The following is a 22,383-nucleotide window of genomic DNA, read 5'->3' as shown; positions in this document are numbered from 1 at the left end:
AAACTGACCAAAGAAACTCAACTGAAAACTGTTGAAGGAAAAGCATATTAACTTCCAGTGTGAGAAGAGTTTGACAGGTATGTGATTTGCTTCTCAGGAAGTTTTACTCCAGCTAGATCTGAATGCATGCAAATTATTTTTATTCTCAACAAGGTCTTTACCACCAGTCTTCTGTAAAAAAAAAAAAAAAATGTCTCTACTGTTAACTTTGCAATCTCACATGCAGAATTGGCATTTATAACCTCTTTTTTAAAAGGTAAAATGGAGTTTTGTTTTTCATACAAAATATTTTCTAGAGGAAGGAAGGAAGGTCACAAGACACTTGTGTATGATGTCACTTTGCTCTAATCAAACAGGCATGTAGATTTCAAAAATGACATTTTCTTCATGCCTTGTATTACTAGTTTATCATCTTTAGGTTGGCTGTTCTTACTGGGCTTGTTTTCTGTAACATGGCTGTGTCTATTGACTGATACCTGTGTGCTGGCAAAAGCCCAAGTGGACCTGAAGGAAACTTATTGAGATTTCAATTGTTTTGTTTTTCTGAATGGTGGGGAAAAAATAAAGATGTTATCTTTTGCAGAAGTTGTAAAACAGCATATTTAATAATTTGAGCTGGCTCTTACTCCTCCTTTTCTTACTCTGCCCCCAGAAAAAAGCTGTCTTCAAGACCTATGTTTTCTGGTTCTGTGTCTGCTGCTGGTTAGAACTGGTCTTACAATTTTATCTTCTACAAACTACTGGCTTGTCCATCTGGAGTAAAACTAAGGTTCTTGTTTCATTTAGCAGGTGTCCAGGGAAGTAAGCCCAAGCTTCTAGCTTGCTGAAATCAAGGTGTTTGGAAGAACAACTTGATTTTGTTGCATTTCAAATAAGGATAAAAAAAAAAAACAAAAAAAAACAGATCTACATAACTATGCTTCATAAAGGTTTTAGGATATTGTGGGTGAATTGGAAAACAAGGGGAAGCCTGAAAAAATAGGGAAATGTTTGAAGTAGAGGTTCATGTTTTTGCTGTTCAGAGTACTTATTTTAATTAGACAGTGGCCTTTTCTGTCTTTGTTTTCAATTAATTTCATATCTTTCTACTACAAACTTTTAAACAGTAGAAGGATATATTAAATACCAAGGAAAATTATTTTTAAAAGCTATTTTAAAAATTAATTTAAATGTAGACAGCCATAGTATTATGGCATTAAGGCACCCCAGGGTCTTTTTTATTGGTCCATTAATACTTGCCTCGAGTGGTAGAACACACCTGAGGCAAGATTTAATGAACCCATAAAACATGCCCTAGAGTGCTCTAATGCTATATTGCTAACCATTCTTACTACATAAATGCTCTGTTTGCATACTTCCTTTATACATTTCAGGTAAATCTTCAATTAACTGAAGACCATATGACAATTCTTATCCAGAGTTTCCATCAGCATATTTTGGAGTGATTAAAAAATGATGAGATATTCTGAATTGACCAATACAACGTATCATGCCTAGAACTTTACAGACTGTCCAGATGGTGAATCCTTTAAGTTTGGTGATGTGTCAATAATTTTCTGAAGTCTTCCTAAATAATCTTAATGTACTAGTTTTCTATTTCTTTTCATTTCTTCAAACTACCTTGTTGTTTGCATGGAGTCCACCCCAAAGCAGAAATCTGGCAGAACAGAGTGCTCTGTTAAAGCACTCAAGGATTTTACTACCATGATGTTGTCCCTATAGTTAAAGGATGATTTTTAGTTCTTTTTAAGGTGGTAGATCTTCAGAAGTGTAAGTCATCGTTACTGGAGCTAATTTACTTCTTTGTTTTCCAGCACATTCAGAAGGACCAGAGATGTCATATTTTAATTAAATCAGGCAGTTCATATGGAAGAAAGTATGAAGGATGTTTACTGCTTTATAACTGTTAATTTAAAGCCTTTGTTTGGAGTTGGCATTTGAATTAAGGATTTAAAGTGCTCTTAACCATGAGCAAAAGTTGGTAAACATACCTAAATTGATCTGTTCTTAGTAATAGGCAAAAGAAGCAGGATGTCATTGGACGCAGTACAGCATTTCATTAGCGAATGAGTGTACACTTAGGCACTTTTTATGTTGTTAGTTTTACCTTACAGTGTTGTTGTGAGGTAGGACAACATTCTATTAAAGAAGGCAAAGATTTGTAGATGTAGACTGTAAAAAAAAAACAAAAACAAAAACAAAAACCAAAACAACAACAACAACAAAAAACACTTTTGCATATTAGAAAATTTAACATGAAATCATTTTGCATTAATGTGACTGTGTAATTGTCAGAGCCAGACTAAATATGACTTAATAGTATGAGTTTGGCAGAATCCTCACTTGAAAGCTTAGGAGAGGAAAAAAAGGAAATCCAGCATTTTTAAAGTGATATATAAGATCCAGAGAAATAATGACTATGGCTTCTTCAGGCAGGAAGGGCTCGTAGGCTAGGTTTGATCTCTGCAGGGATATTTGACAAGTTGTACATAGAATATATATGAGGATATGAGCTACATATACTTGCTAGGGCAAAAGTAACTTATTTTTAAGTTTAGATATTTAGCTATTGTGAGTTGGCATAGTTCCATGGAAACTGATGAAAATATACCAGTTTATTCCAGAGGAGGATCTGGCCCCTAATCTTTCAAGTAACAGGCTCATTAAATGCTTAGGGCCAAAATCTTTCCTGGCATGACTCCATTGAACTTGATGGATTTAAGCCAGCACAACATTTGGCTATTATTTAATACAGATAAAAATCTAAGGGGAACCAGGTTTCTGTATTTGTTTTTCTTTTAATATGTAGCATTAGCAAACTGTATGTGATTTTTATAAGACAAAATATATGAAGTACTGACTAAAAGTCTGCATGGATATCTGACAGGTAGAGCCCTACACCATCCTGATGTGCTACTTTATTTGGAACAAACAATACTGACTTGATCAAGGCTTAAACCTTTTATTGTCTTCCAGAAAGGTACTGTCCAAACTGTCAACTCTTTTCCCTATTTCCTCTCTTCTTGTTGTTTCACAGTACGATGCTGTCAGAAATGTAAACAGTGTTAAGCTTATTGTTAAGAATATCTGAAAAATTGTCTTCTGCTCATCCTATGACCAAATAGCTGATATAAGTTTTCCAAAGTGATTAGTGGCATGATTTCTTTCCTTTCAAATAGCTTGGTGAGGCACATTCCATTTAAGAATTTTCACTGTATCACCTAGGAGCTAAAAATGCCTAAGTGAGTATGCATACCATTACTATTATCAGAGATCGTTTCCTGGAAGCATTTTCATTTCCGAAAAGCTCAAGGTATTTGTCTAAGTTTTTGCTTTAATTTAATTTCTGCAACCTTACTGATGTTAGCTGGGTGTTATTCTTTTGGCTTAGTGCGTGGATGACTTACACATGCTTGTCAATGCTTGACATGAATTGTGGCTAAGATGCATCTGTAGCAGCTCAAAAATGGTTTGTTTTCTTCAGTTTGTCAGACAAAACTTGACTATCCTTGCCTCCTCTGTTAGTTTCTGTGTTGCTCTGAGCTGGTAGTTATTGCTCTCAGCAATGGTTAGGTCTAGGCTTTTGGAGGAAAAAAAGCTTTCTTTGCTATAATTCTGGATGAAAGTATGGAGAGGTGAAAGGTGTGTGGTTGCACCCTGTTGCATAATTGATATTTCCTACAGAAACGATCCTTTTTCAAAATAAATATTTACCATTTGAAGGGCTTGAGGCCTTGTTAAGAGTGCTTTGGAGCTTAGTTTAGGTGTAGCAGGAATCGTCATGGTGAAGATGAACTTCACATATTCAGGCTATAATTCCGGCAATCGTTTTGTGACCCATATGACGTTTTATGCAAACATGAGTAACCCAAACACTAAAATCCAAAACAGAATCACCAGCCCCTTCTACAGCATTTTTATTAAAGTTGGGCCAAGAATGATCACTGGAAACTATTTGCAGTTGTGGGTGATGTAACACAGCTCAAGGGCGTTCAGTACCTGGCAAGCAGAACTGTCTTTGAATGGACTAGATGAAGGACCACCAAGAAAACACAGAATGAAAAGCAGTGGAAGGGAAATTCATTGCCAATTAGTACCCAAAACATTCAGATGAACAAGAAGAATTCCCTTCACAAAGTGGGGGTTGAAGAGTCTGGAAACCAGGTGGTAGGATGAAGTGACTCATTTGAAGTTATGCATGAAAACATAATTGAATATGAAGAAGTCAGTATAACTTCTGGCTTGCATAAGGAGGGCTGAAGTTTTCAGATTTCTTTTGTGTTTTGGACTTGGGGTGCGTGAAAGAAGTGTGTATCTTTATAAGGGAAAAGGTATTATTGCTGTTCCAACCTTAACAGTCTTGTTGAACAAGCCCTGTCTTTTCTGTCTGCACCCCTGTCCCAGTTTAGATTTCTCTAAATCAGAATGTGGTTGAATAATTCATGAAAAGTAGGTGTGATAGCTGTGACTGTTCATCATCCTTCAAAGTTGTTTGCTTGCAGAACTTAGTTCCCTACATCTCTGAAGTGATGCAGTGTAAGCTGCAGAGCCTAATAAGACCTGGACTGTTTGCTGGGGCTGGTGAGTGGCTTAACCACACAGGCTGAATCTGGTTTTGGTTTATATATATATTTGTTTTCAAGCAGTGTATCTGCACGTGAACATGTTTTCAGTTGTATTGAGCAGCTGAGTTGCAATTTTGTAATAACTGTCTGTGCATCTGCCGGGATGTGTGTTTGCAATGAATCTTCTTTTTCTTTGTGAGAAAAAAGGCAAGTGTAGAGTTGTGTCCTGAGTTTAAATTAATGGCTGTTTTTAACACTATTTTTTTTCTCTCAGTGTTAGGGTTGATGGTTACTTTTTCTATGCCTAAATATAACTTATGAAAAAAATATTTGTGTGAGATAGCTCAAATAATTAGCCAGCTTGATCTTGCAAATAAATATTTTTATATTCAACTTGCAACATCTTTTTGGCAATGTTGCTTTTAATTACAGAAATGTTTAAAGGACAACAATGATTTAGTGCATACCAAAAATGTTCCATGCAAATACCGAGAGGATTTAGGTGAGCAGCAGCTCTGTAATTACATTGCAGACAGAAAGACCCTCACGTTTGAAAGCTGTTAGAAATAAGGAAAGAAATAATTTTCTTCTCATGGGAAAGGAGTTAATTAGCAGAGTGCTGAGGGCCTTGGGATTGGTTCTCATCCAAAGTAGATAAATAAAGCAAACATTGCTCCAGACTACTCAACACCAGCAAAAGATACCCAGGGAGAGTTTCTTTGTAGGTTTGAACAGCAAATCTAGCCCATGGAGCCCATGGGAGGAGGAGAAAGAGAATTTCAAACCATCTTTGGACCTTTCCAGCATGGCTTATTCCAGAGGTTGCTGACGCCTTTGACCTAACAGATACAGCCCTGAAGGCCTGGTTAAGTAACTCCAGCCCCTTGGCTGACCTGCTAACTGAAGTAGTTTTGCAAGGCTTGCAATGCTGGGGGTGTGGTGCTGCATGGCTCTCTTCTCTTTTGTGCTCTGTCAGCTTGGGCTTGTGCTGATGTCTGCAGAAGGCAGCTTATCAAGTGAAGGTGTGAGACATCTGCACTGAAGGAGATGTTCCTTAGCCACATCATTAGATCTAGAATTTGATTATGTTCCAGTGTTTTCAGCTGGCCTCAGAGGTGTAGATCCTAGGATCATAGAGTCGTCCCTGAATACCAGAATAGGTACTTCTCTTGGTAAATCATAGAATCATAAGCAGCACAGGTTGGAAGGGAACCAAAAAGATCATCAGGTCCAACTTTCTGTGGGAAGAGGGAGCCTGGACGATATTATGCAACACTCTGTCCAATCACATCTTGAAAGCTGCCAGTGGTGGGGATCCTGCCATGTCCCTAGGGAGTTTGTTCAAGGTTGTTTTCACTGGGAACATTTTCTTTCTCTTATAAAGGTGAAACATCTCCTGGGTGCAGCTTGTACTTGTTGCCCTTTGTGGGTCCTACTGCAGAGAGAATCTCTGTCATCTTTGTAGCTACCCTTTAAGTAATGGAATATTGTGGTGAAGTGCCTCCTGAACCTTCTCCAGGGTGAAAAGACTTGTCTCCTTTAGTCTTTCCTCATAGAGTAGGTTTTCCGGCACTTTATTAATCTTTGTGACTCTTCTTTGTATTCTCTCCAGTCTGTCCACATCTTTTTTTTTTTTTTTTTTAATTGTGGGAAGCATAAGTGGACACACAACTCCATGTGTGGCCTGTCAAGCACTGAATATAGTGGGATGATCACATCTCTATTTCTGCAAGTAATGTCCCTGTGAATGCAGCCCAGGGTCTGATTTGCTCATGTTGCAGTAGTGGCATGCTGCTGACTTATGTTCAGCTTGTTGTCCACCAGTACCTCCAGCTCCCTAGCCATGAAGAACCTAGCCTGTACCAGGCTCTTTGGTGATGTCATCAATCTAAGATTTATTAATAGAAGAAAACAGCAAAACCTTTGCCTATAGCAGTTTAAAACAGTTTAATTTCAGAAGGAGATAAAACTTACCACTTTTTCTTTACTTGCAAAATATTTGTGTTTCTGTTCCCCACTTTTAACATCTTAACCATTTGCTTAATTTCAGCTATGTTATTTGACAAAAAAAAAAAAAAAAAAAAAAAGCTGGCAGCATCAAAGGTGGTGACTTTCTGCACATTTCTACCCAGACATCTGGATAAAGGGAAAAAAAATGATGCCTCAATGAAATAAGTTTATGGTAGGAACATGTTTATTACCAAAAGTGAGAAAATCTATGCAGAAGAGAGACGGTATGAATGTCCTAACTTTAGCTGAATGTCCCACCTTATTAGGCAGTAGAAAATCTCTATCTTATAACACAGAGTTCTGTGAAGCCAGGCTGTCTTGTTTTCTCTGTTCACTTTTTTTTCTTTATATTATTTTTATTCCACATCCTAGAACCTTACCTTGAGATGCACTTGTCTCTGTTAATGTATAGGAAATTCATAGGAAATAGGAAATTCATCAATATCTCCTTCTTATGATTTTCCTTTTGATATCTCCTTCTTATGATTTTCTAGATAGTTGTTTTATCTGGTTTTGCAATTTTGAGGGGATCAGACCACTGAGAAAATTTCACTACTGTTTGATTTGGTAGTGTAATAGCAGAAGAAATTATAGTGCCTTTATATTAGATCCTATGAAAAAACACAGAAATGAGAGACATTGTCTTTAAGCTTGCAACTGATCTTGCAGGTTTATTTTTCTTGAGGTAATATTTGTGTTGTAAACTAGGAGTAAGTCTCCAACAGTCACTTATAGCATTAAGATTTCTATGGTGGGCATTTAAATAAAACTCCGTGCTTACTGCAACGCTTTAGCAAGCAAGTTAAGAATTTTAAAACTTCTCAGTTCTACAGAAGGAAGAAGTGAAAGTTGTTGACATAATTTTGGATTTATAAGGCTACAGAAACATTAGGAGACAATTAGTCTTAAAGGAAGAACCCAATTTACGGAAGTGGTTTTGATTATTTGCTTTTCTCTTCAGCAGTGATCATAGTTTTAGACGTTTTTATACAGATCTGTGCTTTCATTGCTGTCTAATTTGTGTAAATTATGTTCACTCTGTCTTCCATTTAATGCAAAGGAAATATCCTGTGTGTGTAAGAGTAAACAGGAAACAGTTTTCAATGTCAGGTCATAGAAGATGAATCTCTGTAATTCTTAAAAGTACTAAGTACTACTTTTCAGGTAGTACTAAATACTACCTGAATTAGTGGTGCTAAGATGCTGAACTATTTATACTATGCTGTTTGTCTGTACTAAGTCTTTATAATGTGTATTACTTGTGGAGTTTTACTAATACATGTAGATCCAGAAGATCAAATCAGTATTCCTACTGCTTAAACATGATGAAAAGTATTTTGTAAAACCAATGTGATTAACTTTGCTTGTATGTATGCTTCCACTGTTTTTGTGTGAATTGCCCATCTGCAGAAACTTAAGTATCTAATGTAGTCTGTGTCAAGTTCTAAGCTTATAGTGGAGAAAATGCTAAGGAAAAGGGGAAAACAATATTTTGATGGTAATCTACATTCTTTTAATTGATAAACTATAAGGTTACTTGACAGTCTTGCCCAATGAAGAAATTTAGAAGTTATTTCTGCATAGATATATGGAACTGTATGACAATTTACAAAATTATTAAGTATGACAACACCTAAGAGACAATAAAGTTCAATAGGAATATTTCAGATGAAGAGAGATTTATAAATGCATTGTGATGGATTTTAGGGGTTCTTTAACCATTAGGACAACTTAGTTTTGGAGTGGTAGGGACAAGGACCTTACTTATTTTTTGCTAGATCAGTGAACAGAAGTAGAAGACAGTTACTTGAGACGAGAGGGCTTGGTATTTGTTATAAAAGAGATCTCTGCCATTTGTTTCTAAAAAATAATGTAAAGTAGTGCTTTCAACAGTGTTTTGGCTAAAACAGATTCATGTAAATATCAAATAATTTTTATTATTTTTATCTCTGTTATTCCAATTTGCAAGTATTCTAATTCCTGTTAAGGTGCTTAGCATCTTAAGAATTTAAGGTGAAATATTCTCAAAATGGCCTATTTACTTTTTGGGTGGACAGATATTGTATGTGGTATGACATATGTCTTTTAAAACATTCAGAGAATATTATATTAAATGAAAATTATTTACATTTTCTCACGTAAGCACAAATACATTCTTATCTGACTTGATTCAAAGCCCATTAATGTCAGTGGAGGGACTCCCAGTGAATTTTTGGACTAGGCCAAATAAAACAAACATAATTTTTGCCGTCTTTGCAAAGGAAGAATTGAGTTTAATAAAAACAGCCATCTTTCTTATATAATTGTGTACTGTACTGTTCTTCTCTTTATTCATATATATTTCTGCTGTTATAAACTAAATGCTTGTTTGAAACAAAAATTCAAGCCCCCTCTTATTAACTTACATAGTTTACTGTTCCTTCAGGCTGTAACTAGCTTCTGTACTAGAATTGATAGAGAACTATGAATGCAGAAGAATCTATCACAGTGGCATTATTTTGGATGCATCTTTGCACAGAAATATTGAGTGTATATTTTCAGAGGCCAGGGAACCTAAGGTTCTCTTAGACTTCGGTGTATTGGGTGGAGCTTCAACATGTGAAAATAAAATATCTTTACTGTATGGGTGCACGTATATAGACATATCTAGCTTCATTGAAGGCAGTGGTGTTTTATCACAGCATTTCATTCATATGCTTAGACTGTATGATAGCAAAAGGGAAAGAAAAAAAACCAAACACCTAACCAAACAAAAAACCCTCAGACAAATCTCTCCAAATATATATATATATAGTGCAATGTTTTTCAGTTGTTCATTATATTCACCGTATTAAAGAAGTGTAAACCCATATGCCTATGACTATATACTTCATTATATTCTGTAACCATGTGAGTCTGTGGTATGTAGTAGAATTACCAGGTATTTGCAATCTACTTTTCTGTGTCTAAATGGAAAAGCAAGAATCTGTTAAATGTTTTTAAATTGTTTCTCCAATTGATATTAGTAACATCTTGCATTTATAAGGCTTTTGTCTTTTTTCAGGAAAACCAAAAATGATTAACACAATGTTGCCCACATTGTCTTCTCTGCTTTGAACATAGCATTAAAAAAGTCTTTTTCTTGACTCTGATTTCCTAAGATGCACACAGTATCTAAATTGACCAAAACCTAATTTTTTTAACTTTAAGCTAAAAAGAGGTTGTACTTGGGTGGGAGCAGGGTTGGGCTTCAGTAAATAACACACATTTCCTTTTGTCACTGAAAAGGTTCCAGACTGAACAATGTAGCATTTATTAATAGCAGAAGTTGCAATAAGATGGGATGGACATGTTAGGCTTAGGTAAATGTCATGTGGAAAATATTTCCACATCTGAAAAATGAATGCATGTGCAGCACATTTAAAGGCAGAATGCTCCCTCATTGGCAAAATTGGAAAGAAGCATCCATCCCCTGTGTGTTGCAGATATCTGAGCAGGATCTTTCTTTGATACTTTGAATGATCTAGATCTAACCATACAGAATGGTTTCAGTTGGAAGGGACATCTGGAGATTCAACTCCCTTGCTCAGGCAAGGCTATCTAGAGCCAGCTGTCCAGGACCATGCTCAGGTTGCTTTTGAATATCACTAATGATGGAGACTCCACAACATTTCTGGGCAAGTTGTGCCAGTGATCAGTCACCCTTACAGTGTAAAAAAAAAAAAAAAAAAAAAAAAAAAAAAAAAAAGTGCTTCCTGATGTTCAGAGGGAACTTCCTATGTTTCACGTGCCTGTGATCTCTTTTCCTGTTACTGGGCACCCCTGAAAAAAGACTGACTCCATCTTCTTTGCACCGTTCCTGCAGGTGTTCATTCACATTCATGAAATTCCCCCGAGCCATCTATTCTCAGCCTTTTTCCATAGGTGAGATGCTCCAGTCCCTTCATCATCTTCATGATCCTTCTTGGAACTCCCTCTAGTAACTCCATCTCTTTCTTGCATTGTGGAGACAAGAACTGGACTCCACATGGGGCCTTATCAGTGCTGAGTAGAGGGAAGGGTCACCTCTCTCAATCTGCTGACAGTATTCTCTGCGCTTTTCATGGTGCATTGTTATCACCTATAGGTAACTGAAGGGGATATATGCATCTTCAGCAAGAACAGTGACAACAGTTTCAAAATTTCTTCCAAGCCCACTGGTACCTTTTAGCTTTCACATGGGAGAAGTGCTGGTATTGCCTCTCTTCTCCAGTGAGGGCAGTTTTAAATCCTGATGTTCTTAGCTACTATGACGTTCACGCATAAGGTTACTGAGACTGAATGGTCACTGCCACTCAGAGAAGTCTACATTGATGTTAACAGTGAACTTAGAATCTAGACTGGCAGATACTTCAGAGATGCTTTGAATGTCATTGGTGAAAAGCTGAATAAGCTGTCCTGTTGCCAGGGAGAAGGAAGAACAATAAGTGTGAAAGGGTCCCGTGGAATTCCTAAAATTGTTTTGTGTTTAAACAAATGTATTGGTTAGGTTGGAAAATTAATATGAGATTAGTGTCTATTTTTGTATAAGTGGGTATATTATACACGTCTGTAATTCAGATTCCTGGCTTTCCAGTGGAATATGATAACTAAATGACTAGTGATTTCGCCTAGAAAATCTAATACCTAAGGCCACCTAGGACTTATCTGTTTACTTTTCTCTTTAGATAGTTGCAGAGTACAATCCCTAGACATAGTTTACAGTATAATTCCAGTTTGCCATGCTGATCAGAATTCAGCCCTGGGAAAAATCAGGAAATTTTAAAATTACATTCTTCTTTTTGAAATCTATTTTCTAGCGTTCTCTCAAATAGGTTCTCTAGGCCCTTCGGGGTTCAGTCTTCTTTCAGAGGAATTTTCAAGTATCTTCCATTTTTATTTAATTTCTGGCCTTTCTGGACAGGCTTTTCTGCACTGGTGACATGGCATCTCCCTCATCTGGTGCAAAGTGTACACTTTTCCACAAGAGAGTTGTCTGATTCTTATTCATATCAGGTCTGGTTCCCCTCTCCTCCTGGGACAAGTATCAGGTAGTCAAGGCAAGCTGGTCCATGCCATGGCTGAGCCAAGAGCTTAGGGTGATGGCAAGGCATGCATGACAGTGCCTTTGCTGTCCACAGTACTTGAGCAAATAGCGCCAAGGAGGACAAGTGATAGTAACCAGGACCACCCAATAACAAATCCTACTGACAAATTAGGACTGAGGTCAAGGCTGAAAATGTCAGCGAGATGCAAAGCTAGGCATAGGCTGCCAAACAGCTGATGTGAGGACCAAAGGCAAATCACTGAGCTTGAATAGTTCTCAAGCCTCAGTATGGGAAATGCTAGCAAGGCTTCACACAGCTCTTTTCTCCACAGTGTGACCCAATGTTGCAAGGCTAAGGCAGATCAGAGCAGGCCCTGAGTGCAGGCAGCCAAAGCCCTTGTTGGGGTAGAATAGTGGTGCCTTTCTGCACACAGCAGACCCCAACAACTCGGGGTACAGATAGGATTTGTTACCCCCCCACCCTTCTCTGCTTTGAGGAGGAGACCATTCAGCCCCTTTCTAAGCTTCGTTCTGCTGAAGTGTTGGGTCCACTCATTTGCAGTCAGTGCTTAGTTTTAAGTAGTCAACATGAAGATGACATCCTAAAATTAACCGAACACAGGAAAGATTTGCTGGCTTTACTGAAGTTTGCAGTACCCAGGCCTCAGCTAGTGACATTGAATCTCAGCATTTGAATCTCAGTGTAGCCTTTGAAATAAAGCAGTGAAAGTTAAGTTTTGTATCAAATCAGAAACTCTTGCCAGAGCTTTAGAAGTGAGTGCTGTGCTATTTGCTTGTCTCCATCACAGGCCTGGAGAGCTAAGATATTTGTATATACCTGAAAAATTGCCAGAATCAATCCACTTTCCAGAGATGAACGTGGACATGTCCTCTTTTCCACTGTAATGTGAATACTCAAATCTTCCCACATAAGAACCTCATATATTTGAGTTTCATAGCAGTCCCTAATAAGGTTTTATAGACATTAGTGTCAGTGCCATATATCACTGAGGCATTGAAAAAGTAGAGATTCTTTCCCAAACCACCTTTCTAAGCCTCCAAGATGAAGTGATTTTATAGCTTACACTTCAACAGATCTTTCAAATCCCACAGCACAACTTGTTTTACCTGAGCCTCAAAGATTTTTGTAAATGATTTCCCAGAAGCTCTTGAGGGGGTTTTTGCTCTCTTTCTTTATTTAAATTTAAGCCTAAAACACGATTAGATTCTGTTCAACACAAAATTGTTCTGGGATACATTGCAAGTAATGTGTGTACAAAAGGTAATCTACACTATCTAATAAATAAAATTGTGTAACAGTTTGAAATTTCAAATGTAACCATTTGCTTTAATATTTGGAAGCATTTGTTAAACCTTTAAGCTTGTGACATTTTTCCACACTGACGGCTAAATAATGAATTAATGGCTTAATGTCCATGGCAGCCTGAGGGTTTCAAATGCACATTTAGTCAAAATAATTGGTGCTTTAATCATTCTTTATGAACCAAAATCACTCCTTAGTTATACAGGAGCGGTGCTAAAGCAAATATCTATGCTGTGAACGTGTTCTCATGTATTTCTAAAAGTATATGCTGACTGGATGCATTTCCTTGTTGAGAGTAAAGAGGTTATGTTTTATTCTAATAATGACCACCTACATGGCTACTGACTTGTGTGTGCTATTCCCTCACTAAGCAGCAGCTTATTGTAGCTTTAGTATACACATATGTAGATGCTGACCTCTGAGTTTTCAGAGCAGATTGGAGGGTGTGTGTGTGGGGAACCTCAACGTTTGTTGCCAAATACAGTATGGAAGTCCCTTGCATAAATGTCTAAATTAGGAGATCTATTCACAGAAAAGCTGTCCCTTAACCAAATTATGTCACAGTTAAAATCTGTATCTGTCACAGGTTCTGTTAATAGTGTTAAGTGGTGTAAAGAAGGAAGGAAATTGCAGTCCTGATTTTGTGGTTTGTTGAGGGATTTTTGAAACAGCAAAGATCCCATGGCTTGCTGCAGCTGAGCAAACCAAGCTACCAGGATGACTATGAGAAGTTCCAATGACAGTGTTCCCACATCACCCAACTGAGGAATTTAGAAAAATATTGTTGCTAGCAGCTGACTTCAAGTACGGGATCTACGTGACTGCTAATCACAAGGGGGTTGTTTTCTTGCAGGTGGGGTTGTTTTCGTGCAGTTGTTCATCTGAGTGCTTTTGACCAATAATCTTGTGTGAGACACTATCCACCCCTGTTAAGTTTACTATAAAAGTCAGGCTATTTGGGTAATAAAACAGATCTGACCATACTGGTGTCTGTCGTGTTTTCGGCCGTTCTTCCTGCAACAGTGGTTGGTATCATTTGAGTAGGTTCCTGTGCCTGCACAATATTCTGCTGAGACAATTGTATTTACAGCAGCAATGTGTCCATACTATGCGAGCAGGAGATGCTAACACAGGATCTATCTAGTCAGAATTTGCTACAGACCATCATCGGTCAAAGGAGCCTTCTGAGTCTGGTGCAATTGTAATGTGAATAGGACCTATATGATAGTAGGAAAAGAATTTAACTTCTGGCTACAGGTTGTTTGTAAGCCCACAGATAATCACAGGATGGAAGGCTATGCTGTGAAGAGTATCAACCTACATTTGCCATTTATGACAGTCTTTCACTGAACAGCCACTAGTGACTTGTGTTGGACTAAGTATGGGCACAGATGAACCATTGTTGTGACCCAATTCCAGTATTACATAAATAACTTCTAGGAAATTCTGCTTATCACGCAGTGAGCTAACACAATTTTGTTGGAACTGCTGTGCTTTTTTTGGTAGAGTTTAACAAAAACACTGGTGTGGTCAGTTTGCAAATGTAAGTAGAGTCTCTTCAGGGCATGGGTCAGTATCTGTTTAGAATAAACATAGAGCATGCTTTTTGAGAATTTCTGCTAACTGATACTGTTTTGAAAACAAGGTAAAGTTTTTTAGAAATAGCTTTCTGGGTATCAGAAAAGTTATGTCTGTCAGCCGCTATTTAGCTTTTTTTCTACAATCAGAGAATCCCTACATTGTCTTCTCTTCTGTTGTAACAACTATACTGAGTTTGAAATAGTTTCTTCTCCAAGTACAGTATAGTGCTTTCTCTCTCAACTATGTGTAGTTTTTTGTAATAGTCTGAGCACAAAGCACTTTGATGCAGGGGCTATCCGCTCCTCTGGAGCTCCCAGTGCTTGTTAGGATTCACTTGACATGATGTTGTTGGAGTGCAGTTCTTTAAGACAAGTCTCCAAGATGGAAAAAGACATAACCAATGGTGTGAATGACTGCAACATGGCTAATCTGTAGCAGATTTCTTCCTATTTGGATAGTGTGACCATGTCTGATTAAAACGGAATGCTTGCAGAAGTTTTGCTTCCTGGCTTCTAGCTCAGGATACAGTGAATGCTGGTACATCAGGTTGTTTCCTTTCTGCATGTGAAAGAGGAAGCATGGCAATGATGCGGGGGGTAAATCATTCAGTGTAGGCTCTGAGGGGTGTAAAGTGTCTTGGAAGGGGAGAAAAATATCCTAGCAAGATTCAGCTGGCTCTTGTAAATGTTAGATACTTTTGACTGACTGCCAAAATATTTCTGCATATCTTTGATGCTTTTCTTCAGCTTGGTAGTGTGTGGTAATTAAAGTGTAGAATTTCATCTGTACTTATTTTTTTAACCTGATATATCCTTGCTCTGGAAAGCCTTATATTCCCTCATGATTTTTTTTTTTCTCCCAGAGAGTGATGGACAAGGAAGATGGAAAGGGATAAACATCCACTAGAAACTACTTTTAATTTACAAGGTTAGGACAGATAATTTAATGATCATTTATTTCGGAACTGTGCATTGAAAGTAGGGTTTGAGACAATCTAGACCTTCTACCCATGTACCTTTTTTTGTTGTTTTGTTGTTTTCCTTGTGCTGATCTGACTATTTTAGCTAACCAAGGGATTATGTGTTATCCTAACTAGCTTCTAGTAGCCTCTAGTTAAGATGATTTCAATTTCTTTCACAACTGATTTATTCTATATTACCTTTTGGTTTTTGTTTGTTTGTTTTGTTTTGTTTTTTTAAATGCTCATAACTAGATTTGTGCTTTTACAGGTGTATCTGCATTTTACAGTTACCTTATGTTTTCAACTTTTTACGTGCTTTTTCATGCTAGGGTAGACAGTCAAAATAGAAAGAGCAAAAGTAAAATCATCATATCAAAGCATAGTCATGTTTCCTTTGTATCACCAAACAGAATACAAATAAAACATAAACAAGGATAGTATGGAATAAGGAGTTTGTGGCAGTATCTTAATAATTATTCTATCCTTCTAAGACTCCCTATATCTGTGTGTGTTTTTATTTTTTCTTTCTTTCACCTATATGAATAAATGCTTTGTTCCTGCTTTTTCCCTTGAGAAGAGATAAAGGAACACCAGATGTCTTTGATGTCTTTCTCTGGCAGAGTTGCAACTATCAAGTGATGGAAGTGGATGTCACTTTCCAGTTGCCAATCTGAGTATACATTCAGAGTCTTCATTCATTCTCCAGTGTTGGCTCAATTGTTTCCACTGTCCCTCTTAGAAATAAATAAGATACATGTGTTCTTACACAAGAACTCCTAGAAAAAATAAACTTTTAAGTTTTTTTCAGTCTCGAGATGAAAATGTAGTAAGCTGCTACAAGGTTTTATTGTTTTATAACTAGGCTAGTTATGAAACTAGTTATATATAACTAGTTATAACTACTATAACTAGTTAGCTTGTGAATTTGTTAAAAATTAAACTAGGGAAAAACTACTGAACTTGCTCCATTTCCTGAGGAGGCAGTGCTGCAGTTTGCTGTGTTCACTGCAAAATATAGTTACATGTTGTAATTGCTAGTTTAGTTAACTGTCTGTTAATGTTTTAACTACTGAATCAAAACAATATTTTTATTAACTACTCAGTATTGTAGATGAGATTTTCTCCTCTTACCATGATTAAATTTTCTTACTTTCTTTGTTCTTTGGTTGTGAGCTGCCTCCTTTAGTAACTCTCTTCCTAGTGCTTTCCACAGAGATGAAATTGGGATGGTTGCATTTATGTACGTAGACTAATTATAAGTCTGTGAAAAAGAGCATCAGATGGATCAGGTTTATCATAGTGATATGACTTTTTTATAAGTAATGTCAGCCACATGAATAGCGTAAGTGTGCTTTGTGTAGCCCTGAAAGGAACAGGTAGCAAAGGCAATCCTCATCCATTGTACAGTGAGTACAGAAGCTTTTCTGCTCCCTGCAGCCCATCTGAAGAATTTAGATTGTTAAAGCTTGTATGTGGAACTTGGACAAACGAGAAACAGCCTAAACATTAGGTACCCCCTTAGGCATAGCATACCTTGTCACTGGAGATGCAGCTCCGGGAATGTGAAGATGAAAAAATGATTTGTTTGCTGCATCCTATCCCAAATTCTCTTATGTGAGCTCCATATGCACTTACATATACACACTAAAATCTGACTTCATAGCTCACAGTGCGTGAAATTGAAGGTTGAATGTGAAATTTTAATGAAATGTCAGTTGCCATGTCATAACCAAGTGTGGGTGATCAGAGCCATGTAAGAAGGTTTTGTATGCTGATTCAAAACGGTGTGCTCTTCAGTTCCCTGGATCGTTTGCATGTTCGAATACAGATAAACAATTCCATCATGATTGCTTTCTTGTTTTATCTGCCACATAATTTTATTGATTTTTTTTTTCCACATTACTTTCAGGATTTTTTAGTAATACATTTGGTATTTTATTTGCATTCTGATTTTTTGAGGTGATAACGTAGCCTTTTTTCCTTCTTTCCAAGCATATTCTCCACAATGTCCCCACCAGAAATTGTACTGATATTTGCAATTGTGTATCTTATTCTTTAAGTGGATTCTATTTCTAATGCAGTCTATAGATTACAACTCCTGATGTCCTAAGAAAAGTATTGAGTGTTGTAATATGTGAGATATAACTGAGGCTCAACAAAACTGAGCCTTTCAGGTTTTATCCTGGAAATACGCTAAGGCTGGATTCTGCTTTGAGAGCAGGCATAAGAAATACATGAATATTACAACTTGTCATTGAATGCACATAAAACTCAAAAAATGCTGTCTGTTTTGATTGTGTCTCTTGCTTCAATACTGAGAGTCTACTTAAACATAAAATTCACAGTGGTACTTGACTGGAGAGGTGATGTATGTGGATTGAAATGTGAGAAAATATTCATACTGAAATCTCTTATGCTTTACCATATTGTTTGTCCTAACATAAGTGTGTTACAACTTTTGAGGACCATATTGTGGGTGTTCTAATAGAATCTGACTTCTTTTTCATAGTTGCTTTGTCTGATAGTTCTGTTTAGTATTTTTTCCCCATATCATTCACTGTGTGTTAATTTAGATTTTTGATTTCTCTGTCCTTGACCCAAAAATGTCAGGCCAGCATGATAATGTCATCTACAGCAGATTGTGATCTATTAATTCTTTCCTCCTCTATGTACAGTAGTGTGCCATATGCAGATGGGGCTCCTCCCTGGCAGCTTGTTCTTTCCAGTCTTTGAGGGTCCTCAAGTCTGTCACAGCTGTTCCATTCTAAAACAGGATCTCAGGTGAATGGAGCAGTTTGTCTGTAGTGCGACTTCAGTGTCGGGAACATACGGCATCTCCATGCCGCGTCACACCAATGATACATCTGGCCCAGTCTCTCCCTTTCAACAGTGACTGTTACCAGAGCACATTCTGGAAGAAAATGCAAGAAACTTCAAGTAGCAATTAGGAAACTTATCTGTCCATGGAAGAATTTTATTTTCAGTCCCCATGATTTGCAGGCTATTTATTTACAGAATCACAATTTTTTCTAAGTGACTTGGCATATATTCATCTTTTTTATATTATTCTAAGTTACTTTTCACTGTCTTGAATCCTTATTCAATTTTTGGAAGAAAGTCATTCCAGTGACATGTAACAAATGCTTAGAGTTTGGTAATGGAATTTGGAATGTTAGAGGAAGAGTAGGTTGGCTTCAGATGGTCTGGTTGTTTGCTCCTTAATATCATCTTTCAGGTTTTCTGTTGAATAAAATAAGGAAATGGAAGTTCTTGATTAAGTAAAAGAGAAACATCCAGATTTCTTTCTCTACCTGTGAGGACGTGTTTGCAGAAGTGTCTGTACAAGGATGTAAGTGTTCATGTACAACCTTTGTGCCTTCATGTATGTATGGAGTAATTTACAGTCTGAAGGGACTGAAAATCAAATATGGGGTTGGGGTAAGAGGAAGGAGTTGAATTAGGAATTTCAGTGGTAATCAAGTTCTTATTTATGAACACAGTAATGGTGCTGTAATTCTTCCCTCTTCCTTAGCAATCGAAGTATTTCCAAAAGAGCAGATTAAACATGATATGATAGCAGGAATACAAGATGGTATAAAAAAGCAGATGGATCAGAAAAATATCTTTACCTGGTGTTATGTTAGGAAGAACTGGGGGGAACATGTTGGTATGGTATGGGTTTTGCTAGCTAGCTGCCTTTACTGTTCAGTGCTTTAAACAGTGTCACCCATGGGGCTAAAGCAAGTGGTGTCTTAATTCCCATGAGGCTGCATAAAACCAGTTGCCAAGCCTCTATCTCCTGTAGCAGTTTTGACCACACAGTTGCTTCCTTAAGCAGCTCTGAGTAATGTGTACCATCTTTTGAAAATGGCTTATTCAAATCTCACATCTTGGCCTCAAGAGGATCCATTTCACTGGTGTTGCTTATCATTTGGTAACATAAAACCACAAAATGTTACTATGTAGCTCCGCTGCTTGAAAACATGCATTATTAATAGCAAATGCCAGATAGATTAACTGATCATACTATTGTACAAGAACATGGGTCCTCCTCTATTTTTCCAGGTAAAGGGCAAGATAATTAAATGGACAGCAAGAATAACTTAAATGTTACCATTAGAGATAGTTGCTACATTCCAAATAACCCATTTTCTACTAATCTGCCAGTAGAGAAAATATCCATCTCAAAATCCAGTACTGAGGGCACTGTTTCTTATGAGATGGAAAACCACCTGGACCAAGCATCATTCAGTGGTAGCTGTTTTCTTTCCTGTGATCAGAGCTATCTCTTTGGCATGGTCTTAAGATGAAACAGTTGCATTCACACCTATGTGTATCAGTGGTAGATGTCTGTATGTCACATAGATGGTTGAAACTCGTCTTAGAGTTCAGATTCATAATATGATTAATAGGCTACATTTTGTTTCAGCATTCAGCGTCATAACTTCATGTATTTCTAGATTACTTTATAATCACCTTGATGATGATATTGAATGAAGAGATAATAGTAACTCTGACCAGTTCTAATTAACTATATTTCCTGAAAGATTTTTGTCATTAAACATATGAATACTCAGTTTCCAACTGACTGGAAGTTTGTGTTTCTCTAACTATACAGAGCAGTAAATGTTTTGACTTAGATTGCAGATAATGGATTTCCACTACATTTCTAATATGGTGGCCAAGACAGAGATAACACAAGCATCAACAGCTTCTGAAAACAAAATTGACCCTATCTGTCATGAGAGAGCAGCCTTCCTGCTGTTTGAGAAAATCACATTCCCCTTAACCTATCAGATATTCAGTGATATTGATGATCTCTTGAATAACAAAGCATAGCAAGTACAGATTTTTTATAGCAGTAGAAAAGAAACCAAACCAAACCTTGTTTTATATTAAAATATATGTATTCTTTCCTATGTACTGCTTATGTAAAAATGGAACCACTTGTGTGGCTGGTCAGCATAGCAGAGGAGGGCCATATCTCCCACTAATTTTTTTTTTTTTTTTGTTGGAAACTTACCTTTTATAGTAAAAATAGAAGAAGCAGAAAAGCTCATTGCAAGCTTTATTCTGGCTACCTTAAAGTTTAAATATGCATCTAAAACTGGTTTTATACAGGATTTGTGAAATCAGTTATAGTATTCCTTAACTTCCATGGTTCAATGATAAAATTCAGTCTGACTAGAAGGAAGTCTTATAATCATTTTCACATTTGCTATGCATTACTCTCCTCTTCTCTCCCCCTCTTTTCTTTTTTTTTTTTTTTTTTTTTTTTTTTTTTAAATAAATAGTACTTTGCAACAAATTGATTTTGCTAGATAGTGCATTGATCATGCACCTTGCCTGGGGACAGAATATAGCTTCAAAAACAATAATAACTAAGACAATCATCTAATTTTACTGAAATAAAACTGAAAATGTACACCCAATGAAATAATCTTTGAGACTACTTTAGGTGCATTTGTGCTTGTACTTTATCCTCAATGACACAGTAATCTACTAAAGTTCTTCTCTCGATTTTTCTCTTTGCAATCTGGAAGAACAGATTCACCAGTGATTGTGCTCATTTATAAAAGCATCCAAAACAAAATTGAACCCCAAGGCTGATAAACTATAAAGATGCTGATCAGATCTGAGCAGAATGGACGGGATGCTTTGGGGCTTGTTCAGCTAAAGACGGCTCTACAAGACTGATGGCTTTATATACACAATTACAAACACCATAGCTTTGTCGAATGAATGGGAAATCATAAAATATGTTGCTTGCCCTTTATTAAGTAAAGAATGGTATTTTGTAAAATACTTGCAAAGATTTACTAAATTCCTGTAATTTAATTCCTGTCACTGTATTTTCTTTGCTTTGTAGTAAACTTAATCAAACAATCATTTGGAAAGAACAATCCAATAGAGTAAACCTTCTAGTCCTGAAGAACAAGTGGCTAATTGATTTTGCTTATCAATATATATCATGTGGGTGCACAGTGTCTGCTTCATATGAAATTCATTTATTTACACTAGCTGTGTCATAATCAATAGTGGTTTAAAAATGCATTCATTCTCACTAAAATTCTTCTCTAAAAGAGATAGTGAATTTAACAGTCCTCAACAAATTAGGTAGTTACTGGAAATCATAAAGAGAATAATGCAATGGGATAAAGATTGAAAACTCCTGTGGTTCTTCCAAGCAATATTTCCTGGTATCATAAACAAGCTTTGGTTTTGTGAAGGCATGAAACAAACTTATGATGGGGTGACCCATCTGGGCTCTGTAGTGAATTTTGACATATAATCAAGAAAGAAAGAATCAAACATTTTAGAAACAGCTTTTTAAAGGATTTCCTAAAGACTACCCTGTGTTCTTTCATTTTGTGTGTGCTAATCACTGGATATCTGAGTCTCTTGAAAGGCACTGACATCTAGGGAATGAGTTCATGCTGTTAAAAGTTCTCTGTGGAGACTTAAAAAAAAAAACAAACAAAAAGACATCTCTCTAGATGTCTGGAAGGCCTAGGCATACTAAAGTGGCATTGGCAAGAAGGCCTGCCTGTTGGGTCGAGTCAAAATTTGTTTTCATGTTAGGAGGAATATTGTGTTACCCTTGAGATTTAGTGTTTTTGTTTACTTGTGATTTTAAAACTACCATCTATGGTGTATCGGAAGTCAAATTTCAAAAACTGTTAACTTGCAAAAGGTAATTTGAATGAAATGGGACTGTATACTGAAATGATTTTTTCATTGAATCTGTCACTCATGGAGTTATATTGTTCTCCATAATCCCTAGTCTATTTGTGTCTATCTTATATTCAAGGTATGATTATGCTTCAGTCGTAGGTGTGTTTATTCCAGTCAAGCAAGAAGGCTGAGAAATAGGCTAAATTACCTTCAGGCTTCCTCA

This window comes from Aythya fuligula, chromosome 2 (assembly GCF_009819795.1).
Source record: "Aythya fuligula isolate bAytFul2 chromosome 2, bAytFul2.pri, whole genome shotgun sequence".
In the NCBI taxonomy this organism is placed as follows: domain Eukaryota; kingdom Metazoa; phylum Chordata; class Aves; order Anseriformes; family Anatidae; genus Aythya; species Aythya fuligula.
The sequence above is the reverse complement of the archived record's forward strand: the minus strand, read 5'-3'. Positions refer to the sequence as shown.